We start from the raw sequence: 20663 nt of genomic DNA on the forward strand, positions 1-20663 counted from the left end.
GACGTATCTTGGCTCATACATTACAGTGTAGGGAATGAGATCTGCATTCATCTTTTTTAAACTTTTTTTTACAGAAGGGTCAGGGATTAAGGTAGAAGGGCATTCCATATTTGAAGACACACACACAAGCACACGCACACACACACACACACAGACACACACACATTCATTTATTTTCTATGCAGGATTACAAGCCCAGCAGGCAGCTAATGGATCACACACCACCAGTCTAATGCTTACAGCCCAGAATCTGCACTTAACCCCCTGAGTGTCTGAGCACTATGTGGCCTGGTGGAGAGGGAGGCCAGGACAGACAGAAGGGTGAGCCTGTGTGCTTATTATGGGTCTATGAGTCCCTTTTGTTACTTAGATGGGCGCACAAATGAGTTTCTGTCTTCTGTGTGTCTGGTTCTAGGTCTGTCTGCTGCCTCTATGTCTGTCTGTCTGTCTGTGTTTGTGTGTGTGTGTGTGTGTGTGTGTGTCTCTCTGTTTCTGTGTGAGGATGTCTGTGTGTGACAGAGAGATACTGCTCTCAGAGAGGTTATTTACTGCTTTATAATGTTTGCAGAAATGTTCTACCCTAACTTCACACATTTCACACATTCCTCGTGGATCTGGTGTCTTTGTGTGTGTTTTAGTGTGTGTGTGTATGTGTGTGTTAGAGAGAGGGAGAATGAGAGATTCTAATGCAGTAACTGTCTAAAAGCTTCATGTTAACATACATTGTTACCCTTTTGTGTCCTCTTTTATTTCTCACATTTAAATATGCTAATTTGCCACCATTGTCATTCACCACCTGGTATCCATGGCTACTAGTACCTATACACTCAATCCCCTTTATTTGTTACGTTGTTTTTCTGAGAGACAGAGAACTACACACGTCACATTTTGTGTCTCATATCTTTACTTCGTAGAGTGATGAAATAAGATGTTAGCTATACATTTGTGGCTTTGACATATGAAGTCTTGTAATGTTTGCCTTCTCTGGGATTAGACGTCATTACAGAGATTAACCTGCTTGCTCCAATAACCCTACTGCTCAAGAGCAAAGGTCTCTGGCTCACATACACACACATACACAGCACACGACAGCTGTTATATACACACGCATAAACAGCACACAACATACATGTTACATGTATTCCCTTGATCTGAATTGGCCTTGATCATCATTCATTGGTTTCTGGACACGGGTAAGAATTTAGGTCAGTGGTGTTGAAAATGGAGTGGACCACAGACCATAAAATGTGACACCTAAACAGCCCCCCTCCCATTCTTTGGTTCAATTAAGGGGTTTAATACCACATTCTAGCCAAAGAGGCCTCAAGACTAGTCATCGGTGGAGCAAGTGTTGCAAAACAGAATCTCTCTGTTTATCTATCTGACAAGTTAGAAATTGTCAGTTAAAATTCAGTAGATGTAATCCTTGAACATAGACAATATGTGCCACACACACATACACAGATGATGCCATCTAGTTCAAGACTAATAGACTGTAATGCTGGCTTTGGTTGATTTCTCCCAATTGCATTGACACATACCTGTACCTCTACCATTCTTTTGCACAGGTCCTTTCTTCCTTCAGTTTTATTGTTCTTTCCCCCTCTGGCAATGTGTATGTTTTGTGTATCTAATGATAGCCTAACATAAAGTTTATAGGTGTTATACTTATTGCCAAGTCCATTGGGTTATAAAGGCACGTTATTGCTGGTCAAGAGGAGGAAGCAGGAAGTGATGAGGGTTCACTTCCAGGTTGTAATGTCCTGAGAGAGATAAGGGGTGACCAGCCTCCTCGCCTCCTGTGACCGAGATAACAGCTCCACCCCCTTCCTGCTCATGGGCCAGAGTTTACAACTCTTTCAATCCCTCAGTCAGGAAGTTCTGCAACCCCCTACTATGCTATTAAAATCTGATCCACAACCTACAATGCATCACTCAAAACAGATCTCCCACCTCTAGCAACAACAGATTTAAACCAGTGTCTGCATTTCCAGCAAAACAGATTCAACCCACATGTCAAACTAAATCTGTATCTTATTCGTTGGCTGTGAAACAACTTCAGGTGGAATGTTAACAATTCGACTGAAAATGTCCCTTGCTTAGAAACATTGCCACCTCCTGGTCATCTTTGAAGAAATTGATGCACTGGAATGGCCAGCATTGCATTCCAGCAATGTATAGGTAGGTGGAGAGGCAGGTAAAGAGGTAAAATGCAAATTGTATCTTCTCTAAGAAAAATAATGTTTTGGATAAGTTTCCCTCTTCAGATGTACAAAAAAAAAGAATGAAATCTGGAAAAAGTTTGGGTTCACCACAGCAGACTGCTGTTAAGGTTTCAATAATGAGGGGAAACCGTGGATGTGCAATTATCTCCATGGGGGTTGAAAGTAGTTGTTACAACTTCCCTTGGGGTAATACTGTCTCCATAAATCTTTTTTTTAATCAGACATTTGATTTGTTCATTTATCAGGGCCTGATTTAGGATACACAGAAATAGAACCATATTCATTTGAACGTGACTCAGAATAAGCTACATTTCTCAGCTTGGTATTTTTTTTACCAAGAATGGCACACTTACCCTGTGTGGCCCACCTCTCACACAGTTAGCAAATATTTGTTGTCCTGTCCATGGCCTACTTTCATAAGGTTTCATGCGAACAGACCATAGATCTTTATTGGTTCACGATTTTCCATTCTATAAGCTAAAAAGGATACTAACTTGGCAATGATAGGACATTTTCCAAAGAATCCTCATTCCTGAGCACATATGTATGTATGGCTGCTAACAGGCAGGAATTTCAGAGTATCACAGGAATAAAGATATTTAATACTTATAATTCACAGTATCATACATTGAATATCAACGGCATTCAGCTGGAAAAATCCAGTAGACAAATTAGGTCATTCAAGTATCCATTTGTTTTAAGCTGCATGTGTTCCTTACCCCAAAGACTACATATTGTTATGGTCTTGAAAAGTTGTCATATAGTAGTTAAAAGTACGTTTCTCTGGTACGAACACCTGTTGAAGTCAGGAGCACATGCAGCCACATTTGTAGAGACTTCTGTGCAACTTCAAGTTCAGACATCATTCATCTGAGCCTGGCGTCTGAGGAGCTAGCGCGGTGAAATGTTTCTGTGCGGTTAGTCTTTTCCACAGTGGGTGGGTGGCAGATGGATCAGGATGCTCATTGTAGTTGTGGAAGCAGTTGTTTCCTCGCTGTCTGCTTTCGTTTTCGTCTTCTTTCTCCTGCTCTTCAGATGCGCCTTTGAAAACTCCTCACTCAGATATGGCTCTGAAAAACAATATATACTCTTTACTTACCAAAAACTTTGAGTTTGAAATCTCTGGAAGATATGGCATGACTACTTCATTCATGGCTATATGCACATGTGAGTATGTAGTGGAATTTTTTGTTTTTGAAACTACACACCTTCTTTCCTCAACGTAAACTGGCATATTACAGCAATGGTGAACATGGAGAACACAAAGAATGCGATGAAGATGAAGACCAACTCAAACTTGGTGAAAGGCAGCTCCATAACACATACAAATACACAAACGTACACACACACACATGCACATACACCCACACAGCAGGGACGCTGTACCTAGAAACAAAAAGTGTGCATGATTAGCCAAAGGAAGATCTTCAAAGTTTGACATGGGTCTACACATGAATAATAACTTGTGGATGTTATAATGGCCAATGTAATTACATGGGATCTTTACAGCTGAGTGCTGAAGTCACGGACAAACATGATTGTTATCTATATTTACTATAAAGATCATTCATTTGGAAGGTGTAGTGACTGCCATTCGAACTTGGAGAAAAACAAATCATAGATTAAGAGAATAAATAAACAGAAAATACAAACAACATCATAGTAATGGTGTGAGGTCTTAGTACAAAGATGCACCTACATCGCACTGCACCTTAATCTAAATTTCCGGAACCTCCATGGCTACTGAAATAAGATAAAATAAAAGAGCAAATTTCAAACATTTTCTTTCTAAGAAAGTAAGTCTTGCTAATCAAAATACGCAAAACAACATGTTATGCAACAATTCTTAATTTTGGTAAGGGTAGCTCTGTCACATAGCTTTCACTATGGAGCACTCAAAATTGTATATTTCATTTTCTGCAAATAGAGTATTTTTTGGGCTAACGGTGGAAACCCATGACACCGTTACGAGCGACGCGATATTCTAATCCCATGCATTTCAACGGGAGCCAATCCATTGTGACGTAGACCACCTTTTTGGGGCGACGCGACTGATAAAAGTTGAAAAATGTTGAATCCTATGCAAATGAGGAGCGATTTTTCCCGCAGCGGCCAATCAGAATGTTTGGTGTCGTCTCTGACAGTTTCAAAATGCTATTTCCACACGTTACAACACGCCCACTCAAAGTGATGGAAGCGTATCGCGTCGCTGTCATGGGTTTGCACCGTTATTATTCTCTCTTTAGCATTATGTTGCACACTTGGTAGTGACCTTGAATATATACCTTCTGGTAGAAAAACTAGAGAACGTTTGCACATCCAACCCAAGTTTGAATCAGGTGTTAGAGGAAACGTTACATAATAACGTTACATAACGTTCAAATCGCATCCTCACAGACCCTTCCCACCCTGCCCATTATCTGTTCCCGCTACTCCCGTCAGGGAAAAGGTTCAGATCAACAAAAGCGCGCACCTCCAGAATGGCAAAGAGCTTTTACCCTCGTGCAATAAGGCTTCTCAACAGCTCACCCAAAACCAACCCACCTCCCCCCCGGCCCGCCCTCATAGACTGCACTCTTAACACTCCACCCTGCAACTATTGATGCACCTCAATGTATATATTTTTTTTTTTTTTCTTTTTTTTTTTAATTTACTCAGGGATATTTATTTATCTATTCATTGATTGTTATTTATTATTATTTAGCTGTGGCAGTTAATGTCCACAGCAATTTAAATTTTTAGCTGTCTGTTGCTGCCTCTACTGTCTCGTTGTTTTTGTGACAATGACAAATAAAGTACTTTGAACTTTTGAACTTTGATAATAAACGTTTTGGGATCAAATAAAGTACAGTAGCCTATTAATCAATTTTGGGGCAGACACCTTAAAGTAACAGTATGTAGCAATTGTACTTTAGGGTTAGGGTTAGCAATTTTACCTTAAAATAACAGCTTAAATGACGTTTAATTTGGAGAATGGCCTCTGTGCCATTGCCATACCAGGACCATCTGGCATATTACTGCGCCATGTAAGTTTCTGGAAGCCGCCTGAGTACTACTCTCTGCTGGACTAGTAAGTAACTTATTTGCGGTCTTGCTTTGTCTTGTGTTGCACTTGCTTGATGTTTGACTGTGTTAGGAAAGTTGTTGACTCACTAGTTTGTCATAGTGTCAAAGTAAGCACATTTCAACAGGTTTCGCCGCTAGCATCTCGTTAGCGATTAGTAATTCCTGTTGTGCTGCTTTAAGATGCCTGCACAATGCGCCCTGCGTGTGTAATAACTTGTGCTACAAGATAATTATTTTCTGCATTCTGGCACTTCCGAGGCTCTATGCTAAACTCACCAAAGTTAAGAGCACCGTGGCTGAGTGTAACCTGACTTTCAAGATCTACAACCTGTCCAACTAGCTGAAGCAAACTAGCATGAAGAGCCGAAGGAATATGCTGTTGCCTATCTTTTCATTGACATTAGCACAAGAGCTAAATCCAGATGCACCGTGTAGATTCAAAATGAGTCGATAGACTGCAGAGGCTTTCCCCAATCGTGAGACAAGACATCCTGAGAACGAAGAGTGGAGTGTCCCTTGGGAAGTTATCTGACCCTGAATCAGTAGGCTGTGTTAAAGGTCACACATTACTATCAAGTAGCCCGCACAGTTGCTGCATTCAAGCTATCTTTAAAAAGGCTGAACGGAGTAGACAGAAATATATTTCTCCATCCTCACCTCCAACCCCATGGTGTCCATGCTGTAGCTTGCACTTGACTGCTCAGTTGCGCTGTGAGATTGCAAGCGAAATGAGGGTAGGAGGCCGACCAGCAAAGATAAGTGCTTTTTAAAATACTTGCTAGGTCAGACATACAGGTACGGAGTGATATATTTGAATATTGCAGGGAAAGGTTAGACGAACGTCCCCATTGACCTTTCAGAACTGTATGCTACTGTAAGCCTGAAACAAAGTTTTGACATATTTGTCACATGCAGATGATCCTGCCCCCTCCCTCCGTGACGAAATGTTGACATATTTTACACATGCAGATGTCATGTGCTGTTGTAAACAATGCAACTAGTGGAAGCGGCAGGATGCTCAGTGTTGCCAGATTGGAAATGGCGAAGTATTCGTGTATAATGAGACTCACCCTAAGATCACCTCAACTAGTAATGAATAGCAGCTTTGCTCAATAAAATGAAATGATATGAAGAATTATATATATGAATGAATATCTATCTATCTCTCTATCTATATATATAAATATACCTTGTAGGGTGACCAGACGTCCTCTTTTATCCGGACATCTTTTTGAGACCTAAAAAATGCCTCCGGCAGGGATTTCAAACACGTCCGGGATTTTGCCTCGTCGGATATTTGTGGTTCTCTGGGTCCTTCACAAACTAGTTTTACGCCCTTACAAGTTTTGGAAGGGGTATCTCCCTTACGTTCCACCTTCTTGCACGAGGTCTGACTGTAGACAGAACTGTCATTGGTCGACTGCCCTCTCAGTGTTGCCAGTTGCACGGTAATTATCCTCCAAAGACGACATTTTGAGCATTTGGTACGATACTTCGCTATTTCCAATCTGGCAACACTGAGCACCTTGCCGCTTCCACTAGTTGCATCGTTTACAACAGCACATGACATCTGCATGTGTAAAACATTTTGTCGCGGGGGGGGGGGGGGGCAGGGTCATCTGCATGTGAAAAATATGTCAAAACTTCGTTGCGGGGGGAGGGGGCGGGGTCATCTGTATGCTATACACTACCACGCCCCCCCGCGACGAAGTGTCCTCTTTTTCACAAACTCAAATATGATCACCCTACCTTACAGTCTACCCCAATAGTACTTCAGTGTACTTAATATAAGTACACCTTTTAGCACTAATACTTAAATTGATATTTAGTATATTCAGATAAAATATACTACCCCAAACATATCAAGAAGTATTTTATTAGTTATTTCACTCATGCTTTGAATACTTGGAATATAGCCTAAATTCATTTTGAAAGCATTTTCATGGGCCTATGCTATTATGAAGTTCAGTTGTAGTGGATTTTCAACACAGCCAGAGCTCACTTTGTCAGCTACTGCATCTCATGATGCAATGCCGTGATTCCAAATGTTTCACATTTTTCAAAAACATGGCGGACAGAAGCACTGGTTTCTGGTGATGTTTTACTGGAGTAACATATTTATTGCTTTCTGTCCATTAGCTCCTGCAAATAATTTAGCATATATTTTAAAATATTTGTTAATATTTATTAATTAAATTTTTTACTTGGGTGACTTGTCATAAGTTTGATATGGTAATTATACTGGGTCCTTATAGGAGTGTAGTAAAATAATAATAACAGGGTACCCTAATAAAACAGCCCAGATAATTTAAGTATACAGGGTTGCCATGGATGAACTTAATGCACGTATCAAATTCCAACGGGACATCAGGAACTGCTGTGTATTGGCATTCGTCGAGACGTGGCTCGTCCCGGAGATCTCCGATACGGCAGTTACACCGTCGGGATTCAGCATATACCGTCAGGACAGAACAGCTGATTCAGGCAAGCACAGGGGCAGTGTTGTGGTTAACTTTCTATGGGCTACGGATATAGCAGTTCTAGCATCTCAATGCTCTCCGGTCCTTGAGCTTCTAACTGTAAAAATCAGACCCTTCTATCTACCACGGGAGTTTACTGCAGTCATTGTTAGTGTAGTCTACATCCCCCCCTAGGCTGATAAGGCTACTGCTTTGGATGAACTGTATGGGATTATAAATGGTCTGGAGAATGTGCACCCGGAGGCAGCCTTCATTGTTGTTGGAGATTTCAACAGAGCCAACATGAAGAAAGTCATGCCTAAATACCATCAGCACATAGACTTCTTCACACGTGGAGACCAGACCCTCCACCACTGTTATACAGCATTCCGGGACAGTTAAACCCCTCCACCGTCCTGCTTTTGGAAAGGCTGACCACAGCTCCATTCTTCTCCTCCCCGCATATAGGCAAAAGCTCAAACAGGTCAGACCTGTTGCGAGGACAGACCATCAATGGAGTGACGAGAGTGTGGCTACTCTCCAGGACTGTTTTGACACCACTGACTGGCTGATGTTTCGGGAGGCAGCAGATGGGGACATAAATGAATATACGGATACTGTTTCCAGCTACATCCAACACTGCATCGATGATGTCTTTCCCCAATCAGAAGCCCTGGGTTGACGCCACGGTCCAGGCCAACCTGAGAGCCCGGTCTGCGGCCTTTAACTCCGGGGATCCTGATCTGTACTGGAAAGGCCAGATACAACCTTTTGAAGGCCATCAAAGCAGCAAAGAGGGCTTACAGAACTAAGGTGGAGTCCAGTTACTATGGCTCTGACCCCAGGCACATGTGGAATAGACTAAGAGCCATCACTGACTATAAAGGGAGGAGTTACAGTGAGATCCAGTCCTCTGTCCTACATCCAGACGAGCTGAATGCCTTTTACGCTCGCTTTGAGAGGGACAGTGACCCCCCTGCAGTGGAGTTACCTGAAGGCCTAGCCAGTGGTGTGCCTACATTAACTGTAGCTGAGGTGAGGCACTGCTTCAAAAAGATCAACCCTCGCAAGGCACCTGGCCCAGATGGCATATCAGGTAGGGCCCTCAGGGGTTGCGCTGACCAGCTAGCAGGGGTCTTCAGCGACATCTTTAACCTCTCCCTCAGCATGTCTGTACTCCCCACCTGCTTCAAAAGGACCAACATCGTCCCTGTGCCCAAGAAGACCAAGGCCATCTGCATGAATGACTATCGCCCGGTAGCACTGACCTCTGTCATAATGAAGTGCTTCGAGCGGCTAGTTAAATCATTTATCTGCTCCTTGCTGTCTCCCACCCTGGACCCTATGCAGTTTGCATACCGGTCCAATAGGTCTACAGATCGCCCTCACTATGCACACTGCTTTGTTTATTGTATGTGTAATTTATGTTCAGAGTACTTATATGTTATGCTATGTTATTTTATGTTATGCTATGCTATGGTAGGTTGTTGTGCGGTGTCTTGTCCTAAGAATTTCAGTGCCCAGTCTGACTCTGTTTTTCTGTGCATCTGACAAATAAATACTTGAACTACTTGAACTTGTACTTGCATGCACTTGTGGTAAATGTACTAAAGGTGTGCCATTTTAGAGTACTATTTATGTACTTAGTATACTATTGAGATGTCGTTAGTGCTATTAAAGATATACTTATATATAACTTTACACTAGTTCTGTACTGAACTGTACTTTGTTTCAGCTTGGAGTGTATTTGAATTCACTATAGTATATAGGAAATATATTTATAATTCAATCAGAATGTGTGGGTATCACATTATAAAGATATTTAACTTATAAAAGATTCAAATATACTCTAAGGTGAAATCAAGTACATTTATATAAAGTACAGAATTAGTCAAAAAAGATGTACTTAAGTATATTTAAGTGCATCTTAATGGTGTCTTAAAAGGTCTTCATCTTAAGTAGCACTAATGATATATGATTAGTATACTAAGTACATAATTAGTATTCAAAAATAGCACACTTTTAGTTCACTAATCATGAGTGCATGGAAGTATACTTTAGGTGTACTTCAGTGTACTTTTTTTTTACCTGGGTGTGTATGTATGAGTGTGAATAGAGTAAGTGTTATAGTCACATAGAAACACCACATGATCAGCGCTGTAATGATTCCGTCATGTTGACAGGATGCAGGTGCAGGTAGAATTTATTCCACACCTGTAGAAGTTGTTAGTGGAGGCATGACAAGCACATACAGATTCACAGACATCCAAGACCAAACATACATACACAAAAGGGCACAGAAACATACCTGAATGGTAGTCAATTATTTGGTAGTCAGCTTATTGCAGTTCCAGTCCTGAAGCTTTCCCCTATAATGAATGAGAGACATATTAAGGATATAGCTAGTAAAGGATATGTCTGTGTCTTGTTCCTAACACTGCGTCAACTGCTTTGTGGTGTGGTACGTGATCTACAGCCAAAGTACACTTACTACTCCCATACTCAAGGACAATCAACTACGTCACACCCAAAGATAAAAGCAACAGAAATAAAACAGCTCTGCCACGGGTACACATACTGTACACATGTTGTCTTAAGCATATAGACTCCAACAACTCCCTAATTGTGCAAACCACACATACACATTGTGCCCCCCCCCCCATTCATGAGCACTGGGAGCAGTCCAGGTTATGCCACCAGCAACACAGAACGCTAACACAGGTCGCTAACACAGGAACAATGACCAAGAAAGCCCCACCCCATGCTTCACCTACAGTAGCTCACACCTGCACTGGCTCCTCACACAGGTGCTCACAGTGGTCTGTGTGGGGAAAGAGAAACCGGAGGGAAGAGAGACTATCATATGGTATCATATAAACCTGATCAAACAAATGGGGTTTGGCTACAGCTTTATGACGATTTAACTCGTCAGACAGGAAAATAGACTCCGTGTCCGAGTACACATAAACATTTGGTTATTTGTACTTGGCTTTTATGCACACAGGACATGCAAGGCAACAGGATTTTGATGCATGATAGTCTAAGATGTATTGCCATATATGATTTATTTTGAGAATAATAACTTGTGGATATGTGTGTACAAACTCTCACCTGTGGAGTATGTGCAGTTTTCCTCTATAACTCCGACCAGTGTGAATAGGCTGAAGACCATCAAAGAAAACACTATGGTATAGAACTCCAGCTCAGTGGACAGAGAACCCATCTGTTACTACACACACACACACACACACACACACTCATCAGTCCCACTATAACTAGATCACTAACTCATTTTAAGACCACTAACCACACAGAGGTTTGAGAATACTAGATGAATCAGTGCCTTACTTACAATGTTTTTTTTCTCACTTTAGAGCTTTCTTGTCAGAGAAATACCCATCTGCGTCACTTTACATATTTGCCCCATACCACAAACCACATTTACTGTTTTCGGCAAAACATTCCATTTAGCGATGAGAGCATGCATACCTTAAATGTGCTGGACACTTAATACATCAGTAGATGCATCAGTAGTAGTACAATACTAGTATAGACTCCGCTGTGGCTCTAGTTCACACATGCACAGAAAAAAGTAACTTACATATGAACAATCAGCAACATTCCCATCCAGATGAAGTTCATGTAAAAAATACCTGTTCTTTCACAGAAGCACTTGTCTTTGAGTTTGTGTGTAACATGATATAGTCCACAAGTCATCCAAACTGGCAGAGCTCAAATTGCAATAGGGATTAGTTTCCGAATGATGAAGAGGTTTCTGGCATACTAACACTCCACTTTCCTAACCTCTCTGATGTCAGTAAGCCATCCACTGAGACACACATTGACTAAGTAAACCGTTGAACAATGCAAAGAAGTGGGTAGCAATATGACATGCGAGTAGGTTGTGGGTGAATGAGAGAAAATAAGGTTTAGAAAAGGGAATATATCAGCACAGAACAACAGACAAGGGGAGACAGGATAGTTATTCTTACACTGTACCTGTGAGTGCTGCTAGTTTGTCTGGAGATCCAAGTGCTTCTAACAGACAACACAGATTGCCCCCAGAGTCTCAACCATTGCAAGCAGACATGTGGTTTCACCACAGACACTGTGCGTCTGTTTGCTGGCTCACTTGTGACACGCAGTGGTTCCTGTTTTATTAGTAATGACTTTCATTTCCCTGTTCCCTACACTTTAAATCGGTTTCTCTGTAACATTGGTTATGCCGATGTTTTTATATATGGTAAATTCCCACTTTTTAAATGATATAATTGGAGTAAGATGTTGATGTAATTGGTTGGTAATACTGAGTAATCCCCAACAGAATTTTTGCAATGACTCTGGTGTTGCCTCTAAATTTTGTATTAAAATTTAGTTTCTAATCCCCGAATGATTAATCTGCAACAGAAGATCAAAATATGGCAGGGACATAAACACGCACACTAGCCGTGGGCTAAGGCTATATGTGGCACGGGCACATGCCTGAGACATCTAATGAAAGAAATTTTGACAAAATTACAAAAATGTTCAAAAAAACATTCACAGTAGAGAAGAGTCTGTAATAAGAAGGGGCCTTCCCCCACAGAGCTTTGGATTTGTTGCTTGACCCTTGTGGTGCATGTAACTTTCCCCGGTGCCATGAATAATGTTGCCTGAAAGTTTTTACCACAGTGGTAAAAACCTTCCCTGTCTCACAAATAGCCCCCGTTCACGTGCAAATGTACTCTGCTTCTGCTCAAAACTGTTGGTTTTCACTCAGATAAACTGTTGCTTGCACAAATGTCCTGTGCTTCCATTAAAAGTCCTCCTCGCACACAGTGCTGCGCCATGATTTTATATAGATATTTTTAACAAATAATCAAATACATCTATTTTGCCTCCCTGACCTTTTGAGGTCAAAACACGTAGCCTTTTCCATAGGTCATTTTGAACAGACAGCTTACAGCCCTTTGTTTACTTAGTCTCATCATTATGTGCTGAACATGGGACCTACTTTGGTCTCAGAATTCACTGGAGGGGTTGTAGGTAGTGACATCTGCTTTGCGCCTTCTGGCATTAGGTGTTTAGTGAGTAATAAAGTGAAACATAAGAGGCTACACTCATATCCTGAGTGCAATGCGTCTGTGTTAAAACATCTACCGTGCCCTTGAGGAACATACTTCACAAAGCTTCACAAAAGGTCAAAAGCAGTTAAAACACATCCCACATGGTTATGACCTAGTACAACCAGACAGACACTAGGTGCACTGCAGTGTGGATAGTATTATAGCTAATGTAGCATTGTGAATATAGGTCACTGGGACTTTAATTAATGTACTTCTACAGCTGTATAAATTGATATAATCAGGTTCCAGTAGGACACTTGGTAAGTTGGTAAGTAGGCCTAGTGTCTTGGTAACTCAGTCACAGAAGCATTTTCAATTCTCAGCTGGTAGCCTACCATCCTGCTTTTCAAATACATATATATAGAACAAAGTAGATTAGAACTCGTTCCTAGTGTCTTAGATTTAGAAATTCAACATGGTTTGAAGTTCAGATGGGCTACATGATCAAGTTGGACCTAATGGAACTAACTTTACCTTCCCTTCACCTGTTGCCAATTCCAGACAAGCTACGAATTCGTAAGTTACCATGGACTATTTTAGCTACTATCACACCACTGGAAAATCACCTGGCCTTATTTTAAACATGAAAACATAACAGTTAGGCGGGCCGCTGACCTATCTCTCTGTTACAAGACCGATGCACTCTTCTCATGCTCATTTCTCATGGCTGAACTGGTAAATGCGGCATATGGGCAATCTGCTGCCTGCGCTCATGGGACTTGAGACTAAGCACGGCAATAAATGGTAAGTCACACTTTTTCAGATGAGAAAAGCTACAACAGCTGCCTGTAAATGAACCGAATAGGCTAATCTTTCAGGCAGCAACTATAAAACAGTAGTTAATTATTTTCGAAACATCTCTGCGTTTATTGTCTTGTTTGCTGGCGAAGCCCTCATCAAGAAATAACTCAAGTTTGAAGCCCATTAGAGTCCATTATCACACCATCTCTCTTCAACCCTCTTCATTCTGTCAAGCCAACTCAAAATATTTCACTTCCTGCCTGGTATGCAAAGTCGAAGTGACTTAAAGATTTGCCTCTGAATGTGTAGATACATCTGTAAATGTGTGCATAGGTCTGTGAACGTATAGACAAATCTTGAAATGTGTAGGCGAGGACAACCCAATGCTAGTGACTGGAGTATGTAAATACAATGGGCCTCATTCTCGAACGCAGTTAAGAAGAATTTAAGAGGAATTTCTTCTGAATTGGATTTAGGACAACATTTGGCATTCATGAAAGTTTTCTCATCTGGGATTTGCTCTGAACTTCAGAAGACTTTCCGAACTCGAAATAGCAGTCGTAACTCGGCCAGAGTTTTCTCAAATGCGATTCCTTAAAAAACCACAAGATGGCCCCGTGGCCCCACACACTGTGTCGTCTGACAAAACACTCTGAAACATCAGGTCCACTGGCAGACGCGGTACACGTCCAAACATCAGATAAAAGGGAGCAAAGCCAGTTGTCTCATGGGAGGTGCAATTATAGACGAATGTCATGGTCTGGATCATCTGAGGCCACTTGAGCTTCTGTCTCGGAGGCAAGGAGCGGAGCATGCTACCTAACGTCCTGTTGAACCTCTCGGTCCCACCATTCCCCATAGGATGGTAGGGGGTGGTGTGAGACTTTGAGACGCCAGCAAGTCGGAGAAGCTCCGCAATCAGCTCACTCTCAAAGCTCGTCCCCTGGTCAGAGTGGATGCGGTCAGGGAAACCATAGACACAGAAAAACTTGTCCCACAGCGCCACTTTTTTTGCTGTCTGGTCCCGACAGGGAAACGCTTGGGCTAGCTTTGTGAAGTGGTCCGTGATCACGAGGACATCCACAGACTTGTTGTTATGATCTTCTGCAGACCAGAAGTCGATGCAGACGAGTTCGAGCGGGGCAGTGGTCTTTATGTTCTCTAATGGAGCTCGAGCAGCAGGCTCAGGCGTCTTGCTCAGGACACACCTGCCACACTTTCTGACGTAGTCACGGACCTCCCTCTCCATGTCATGCCAGAAGAATCTCTGACGTACGCGGTGGACTGTGCGAGCCTGACCCTGATGGCCGGCATGATCATGGACTCCAGCCAGAGCTTCAGGCAAGACATACTGAAAACGCCTGCGGTTGGTCAGGGGGTCTTTACAGATTCTATACAGCACACTGTTTCGCAAAACTAGTCTGTCCCATTGTCTAAGCAGCTGTCGAGTGGGCTGGCTCTCTCTGCATCGCTCGCGGAATGACGGTCTCTTTCTCCGCTCAACGTAAGGGATGACAGCTGCGATGTTCGGTTCATGATGCTGGTGCGTCTGCAGGTCTTGCAAGGACAAAACAGGCAGAGCAGGCTGGCCAACAGGGACAACATCAGACAAATGTTCTGCCACGGACATAGCTCTGAGCCGTGAGGCAGACCCCCAGTCACTGTGGCTGTCCAGCAGTGTAGACACCTCATGTTCTGAGAGAGACGCGCGAGAGCTGGCTGGAGACACATCCATGGAGCTGAGTGCCTGTGGCTGACTAGTCAAGCGGAAGACGTCTTGGATGAATCCGTCTCCAAGATCCTTTGCACACTCTATCAGACGGCTGTATGGCTCTGAAAGCAGGCGCTGGCTCATCGGCTTGACAAAAGGGTCCCTGCTCAGTGCATCAGCAACAACGTTCAATCTGCCTGGAACATGCTTGATCTTGAAGTTATATGGGGCCAATTTAGCGACCCAGCGCTGTTCACAGGCGTCCAGCTTGGGCTTTGTCATGATGTACGTGAGTGGATTGTTATCAGTCCATACCGTGAACTGGCTGCCTTTGAGCCAGTGGCTGAACTTATCACACACTGCCCATTTCAGTGCCAGAAATTCTAGTCTGTGTGCTGGGTAGTTGGCTTGGCAACGGCTGAGCGACTTGCTCGCAAACGCCACTGGTCTTGCTCTGTCTTCACCATCCTGGACTTGTGAGAGAACAGCGCCTATGCCGTCAAGAGATGCATCAGTGCAGAGGATAAAAGGCTTCTCAAAATCAGGATGGGCAAGGGCCACACACTCAACCAATGCAGACTTCAGGTCATCAAAGGCCTTGTCACATGCGGCCGTCCAGTCTTGTGGAACCAGTCGGCGGAAAGTGCCACTTTTACCAGCTTTAGGCGCTCTGCCCCTACGCTTACAGCCAGTGGTCAAACTAAACAGATGTTTTGTTATGGAAGAACAATTGGGAATGAAATGCTGGTAATATAAGACCATGCCCAAAAATGACCTTATCCTCTTCTGAGACGGGGTGCAGCCATCTGATTCCATCAAGTCACCCTTGGCAAAGGACGAGATTACAGCAACCTTCTCCAAATCCACAGAGACCCCATTGCTGTCTACTATATGTCCCAAAAACTTAACTGACTGCCTCAGGAAGTAGCACTTCTTTTGTGAAAGCTTGAGATTGTTGGCCCGGAGACGGCTGAACACAACTCTCAAACGGTCCAGTTGCACGTCAGCAGATGGGGCAAGGACGAGCAGGTCATCCAAATAACAAAGACTGGAAAAATTTAAATCACCAAAAATGCTAAGCATCATCCTCATAAAGGACGCAGGACTGTTACAGAGGCCCTGGGCTAAACGATTGTATTCATACAACCCCAGTGGCGTAGTAAAAGCAGTGAACTTCCTACTAGCTTCATGGAGGGGAACATTGTAAAATCCAGACGTCAAGTCCATTGTGCTAAAAAGAGCATTTCCTCCAAGCGCAGCAAGGCAGTCAGACTGATGGGGTAGAGGATGGGCATCTTTAACGGTTCTGGCATTCAACCACCTGAAGTCTGTGCAGATCCGCAGGTCCCCATTTTTCTTCCAGACCATGACTAGAGGGGAGGCATAATCACTAACAGATTTCCTGATGATTTCGCGCTCCTCCATCTCATTCAGCACCCGTCTCAGTTTGTGATAGTGTGCTGGTGGGACACGTCGATAGGGAAGTCGAAAAGGGCGGTCATCTGAAAGGTGGATTCTGTGAACAAAGTCTTTGGCCTCCCCACAGTCAAGGGAGTCTTTGGAGAAGATGTCACTATACTCCAAGAGTAGGGCGGCGAGCTTGGCCTTATCAACGGGGGAAACTTCACAACCCTCCAGGTCAATATCGCCCAAACCAGCCTCCTTCAACGCCTGGATAGGATCAGTGGGCTTGCTACCCGACAGCGTTTGAACAGGGGCTACGTCCTGAGTACGACACATTCCCTGGGTGATGTTCAAGTCTTCCATTGCCAGACAGGGGGAAACATCAGCTATCTTCGCGTTGCGACGTAGTGTGATGGGATCCAATGTCGGGTTGAGGATCTTCATCGGAACCCAACGATCACCCCACATAGCAGTGACAAGTTTGCCAACAAGAATGTTCTTCGGGGCAGAGCGTGCTGAAGTCGGCTCAACAATGATGGTACTCCCAGGGGACACAGGAACATCGGCAGGCAGCCTCCCCCACACCAGGTGCTCTTGTTGCGGGAGGAGTGTAACGCTACACGCAAGCTTCACTGTTCCAATTTTGTCGCACTCGCCTGGACCCTCCCACCTGGACACACTGCTCAGTAGCTCAAGAAAGCGGTCACATTCAGGGTCATCGTTCTTGGAGGAAAGGAGCCGCCAGTAGTCTTTTCTTTTTCTCATGTCACGTAGAACAGGCTTAATCACGTTAGTGCCAATTATGAAATCATCTCTCTGGCCCGGAACAACTAGAGTAGGTACAATGAACTTTGATTCATACACTTCAACTTCAAGGTCATAGAAGCACTTCGGGTAGGTCGTCTTGCCACCACAGCCCACAATCACCACATTACCAGGGATAGGCTGAGCACTGGGCAGAACACCAGCAGCTTGAAGTTTCTTCTCTGCCTCTTCACTGAGTGTACAAGACATGGACCCAGAATCTAACATTCCTCTCAAAGTGACCTTGCCACTCACCAGCACTGGTGCATAAAACAGCTCACTTGATCCTTCGAGTTTCTGCGAGCCAATGAGAATCGGCACCTGGTCTGCTGGCAAGAGTTGACAGTTGGCACTGTAGATTGAAAGTAGATCTGGTTTCCTGGTGAGGGCTTCGGCACTGCCACCCACGCTTTCCCTCTCACAGCGTGGGCTACCTAGTTTAACGGCTTGTGGCTGGGCTTTGCGGATGCTGCTGCCGGACGAGAGGCACTTGGACAGTTGTTTTTAAAGTGGCCAGCTTGGAAGCAATGACAACAGAGTTTCAGCAGTCTACAGTGGCTGAAGGTGGAGTGGTCAGTGCTGCTGCATACCTCACAGGCAGAGGACACAGAGGGCCGGGCGGGGCGCTGACGGTACAGGGGCTGAACATTTTGTGACAGCGACTGGGTGGAGCAGTGTGATGACTTTATTCAGCATGCCTACTACTTCACGCATACCTGGCTCCTCCTCTGCATGGTTCACAGCCATTGATACAGCTGCGGGCGGCTGGCGAAGCACAGGACCCATCAGCTCTTCCTTTTCGGACAGGATGTTGAACTGTGCAGGGGACTGACTGACTGCAACAGGGGGAGGACTGTAAATGGATGAAGAATGCTGGCTCACTGACGTCCCACGCCTCAAATCCCTCTGATGCTCGTCTAAGCGCTCCTGGATCTCTGAGGCTGTCCATTTTCTGGCTGATTTGTACTTGAAAGACATGGCCAAATGGGGGTCTGGACAATGAGTAACAAACATCATCACAACTTCAGCGCACACGTCTTCTACACATTTGCCCTGCCTGCGGAGGCACTCATCAGCAATATCGATAGCCTTGTTCAATCGCACCCAGTAGTCTAATGCACTCTCACGCATTCTTGGAAGTGTGCTATAAAAGTCAGCCATGGGCATGCTAGAGTATGGGAGATCGCTAAAATTCTGCTTCAGGATGTCAAAGACAGCAGTAGGGCAGCTGTAGGGGTCAACTTCTGCGTTGCTGCGCAGCGAAACCTTAACAATGTCCCTGGCTTTCCCCATAAGTCTGCTAGTTATCACATCATACTTTTCTGCAGTGTCGCATTTGCGTCTTCGCATGTAGCTTTGCATTAAATCCTCCCATTCATGGACAGTGCATGTGTCAGTGTGGTCACCTCTGAAGAACGGGGGCGGTCTGGCGTCTGCATGGACAACTACATTCAGTCTCGAGGCATCCAGACAGCCTCCTGAGCAAGTATGTGTAGGTGTGGCATTTGCTGGGCTTGTGCTGGGCATAAAGTTCTGCATTGTATCATTGGTGTCATGCGCCTGCGCTGTATGTCTGTGGGTAGGATAACTAACAGTATCAAGATCTGCTACCTGCTCCTGTGTGTTACTTACTTTGTGGGTGATAGGGGTTGAACATGCCACCGGGCCTCGACCTGACTGGCCTATCTTTCGATCACTGGCTTCTCCATCTAACCCCATATGGCATCCCCTCCCCAGCCCACTAGATACATAAACACCATTCATTCTTACAAATGACATTTCAGTACAATTCTATTAATTATGCAAGCACAGAAAAAAACGTTTTTTAAATGATAGCAAATTGTGATAATAGCACCAAATAACACTGGCTTATCATTCAGGTATATACATTCAATAGGCTACTATTATTATCATTGAAAACTTTCAGGACAATGAAGTTGAACAAAATCCCAATAAAGTAAAATTGCCCTCTATAACATGGTAAAATAAGCAGTCTGTCAACCTAAAGCAGCCTAGGATTACAACGTTTACGTCAGAATTCAGAATGTGCTTTTCTAAATCACAACACGCACGTTGCGTGAGACAGAGCATAAATACCAGAGCAGAGCTAGTCGACAGCAGACAGTAGCAGCTAGCAACGGTGGTAGCCGCAGCAGTGGGATAGCAGTAGCAACAGTCCCGGTGATCTAGCGAGCGTAGATCTGATGAACCGACGGTCACGGCACCAATGTAACCGGTGGTAACTTCTGCGTTGTGTTTTTTTTTAATACTTGTGACCCGTGGACAACAGTTGCTGAGATGTATCTTTATTTCTGTTAAAGCACACCAACAGAAACAGTATAATAAGTCTCCAGCTTGCTAGCTTCACTATAAATGCTCATTCCAAGCATATACCAAACAGGCAAAAAAATAAGAACCGACATGTAATATATACATTAAGAAAGATAAATAAAAACCGTTTCACACCTGTTAAAGCACACCAACAGAAACAGTATAATAAGTCTCCAGCTTGCTAGCTTCACTATAAATGCTAGCCCCCACATGTAACAAAAGGAAAAAACATATAAACAATATGTCAGAGGGATATTTCATATAAATAGTCCAGATATATAATACATATAATAATAATAAGTTATAAGAAGATATATAATAACATAGATGCCTATTTTTAAAGGCAATATTTATTAGATTATCCATCCCACTAAAACTCAACCACCTACCTCATTCCAAGCATATACCAAACAGGAAAGAGGAAGGGGGGAGAGAGGAACAAAACAGGGGGAGACAGGGGGGGCTTCCAGAGACCCCCAATACCAGTGTGCTTGTGATATCAAAATAAAAGATTAAAAAGAAACTGAAATACAGGTAACAGATTATCTTGTGCAATTATTTAAACCTGCTTTTCTAACCTGTTACACATATAAGCAGCCGTTCACATCGGTTCCTGTTCATATTCATGCTATTTAATCATCGATGGGCAGCAGATTGAATCCCATGCAGAATGGTTGTAGTTAACTCAAATGTACATTCCTGTCTGACACAGCTCGAGGTCAGCATAAAGACAGAGATTTTAACAATTTTTATTTTCTGATAAGATTCTACATGAAGCCAGATGAAACTGTAACACAGCTCTTTACGTCAGAGTCTT

General features: G+C 43.5%; 1 long non-coding RNA gene across 1 annotated transcript; it reads right to left on the reverse strand.

Moving 5' to 3' along the window:
• Positions 1-3247: 3247 nt before the first annotated feature.
• LOC116218411 lies at positions 3248-14028 on the reverse strand. The gene is made up of 4 exons (XR_004162835.2): positions 10862-14028; positions 10525-10571; positions 10059-10119; positions 3248-3295 (listed from the first exon to the last, which is right to left on the reverse strand). It is a non-coding gene; the product is annotated as an uncharacterized LOC116218411 (long non-coding RNA).
• Between the last annotated feature and the right edge of the window lie 6635 nt (positions 14029-20663).

Source organism: Clupea harengus, chromosome 22, assembly GCF_900700415.2.
Source record: "Clupea harengus chromosome 22, Ch_v2.0.2, whole genome shotgun sequence".
In the NCBI taxonomy this organism is placed as follows: Eukaryota; Metazoa; Chordata; class Actinopteri; order Clupeiformes; family Clupeidae; genus Clupea; species Clupea harengus.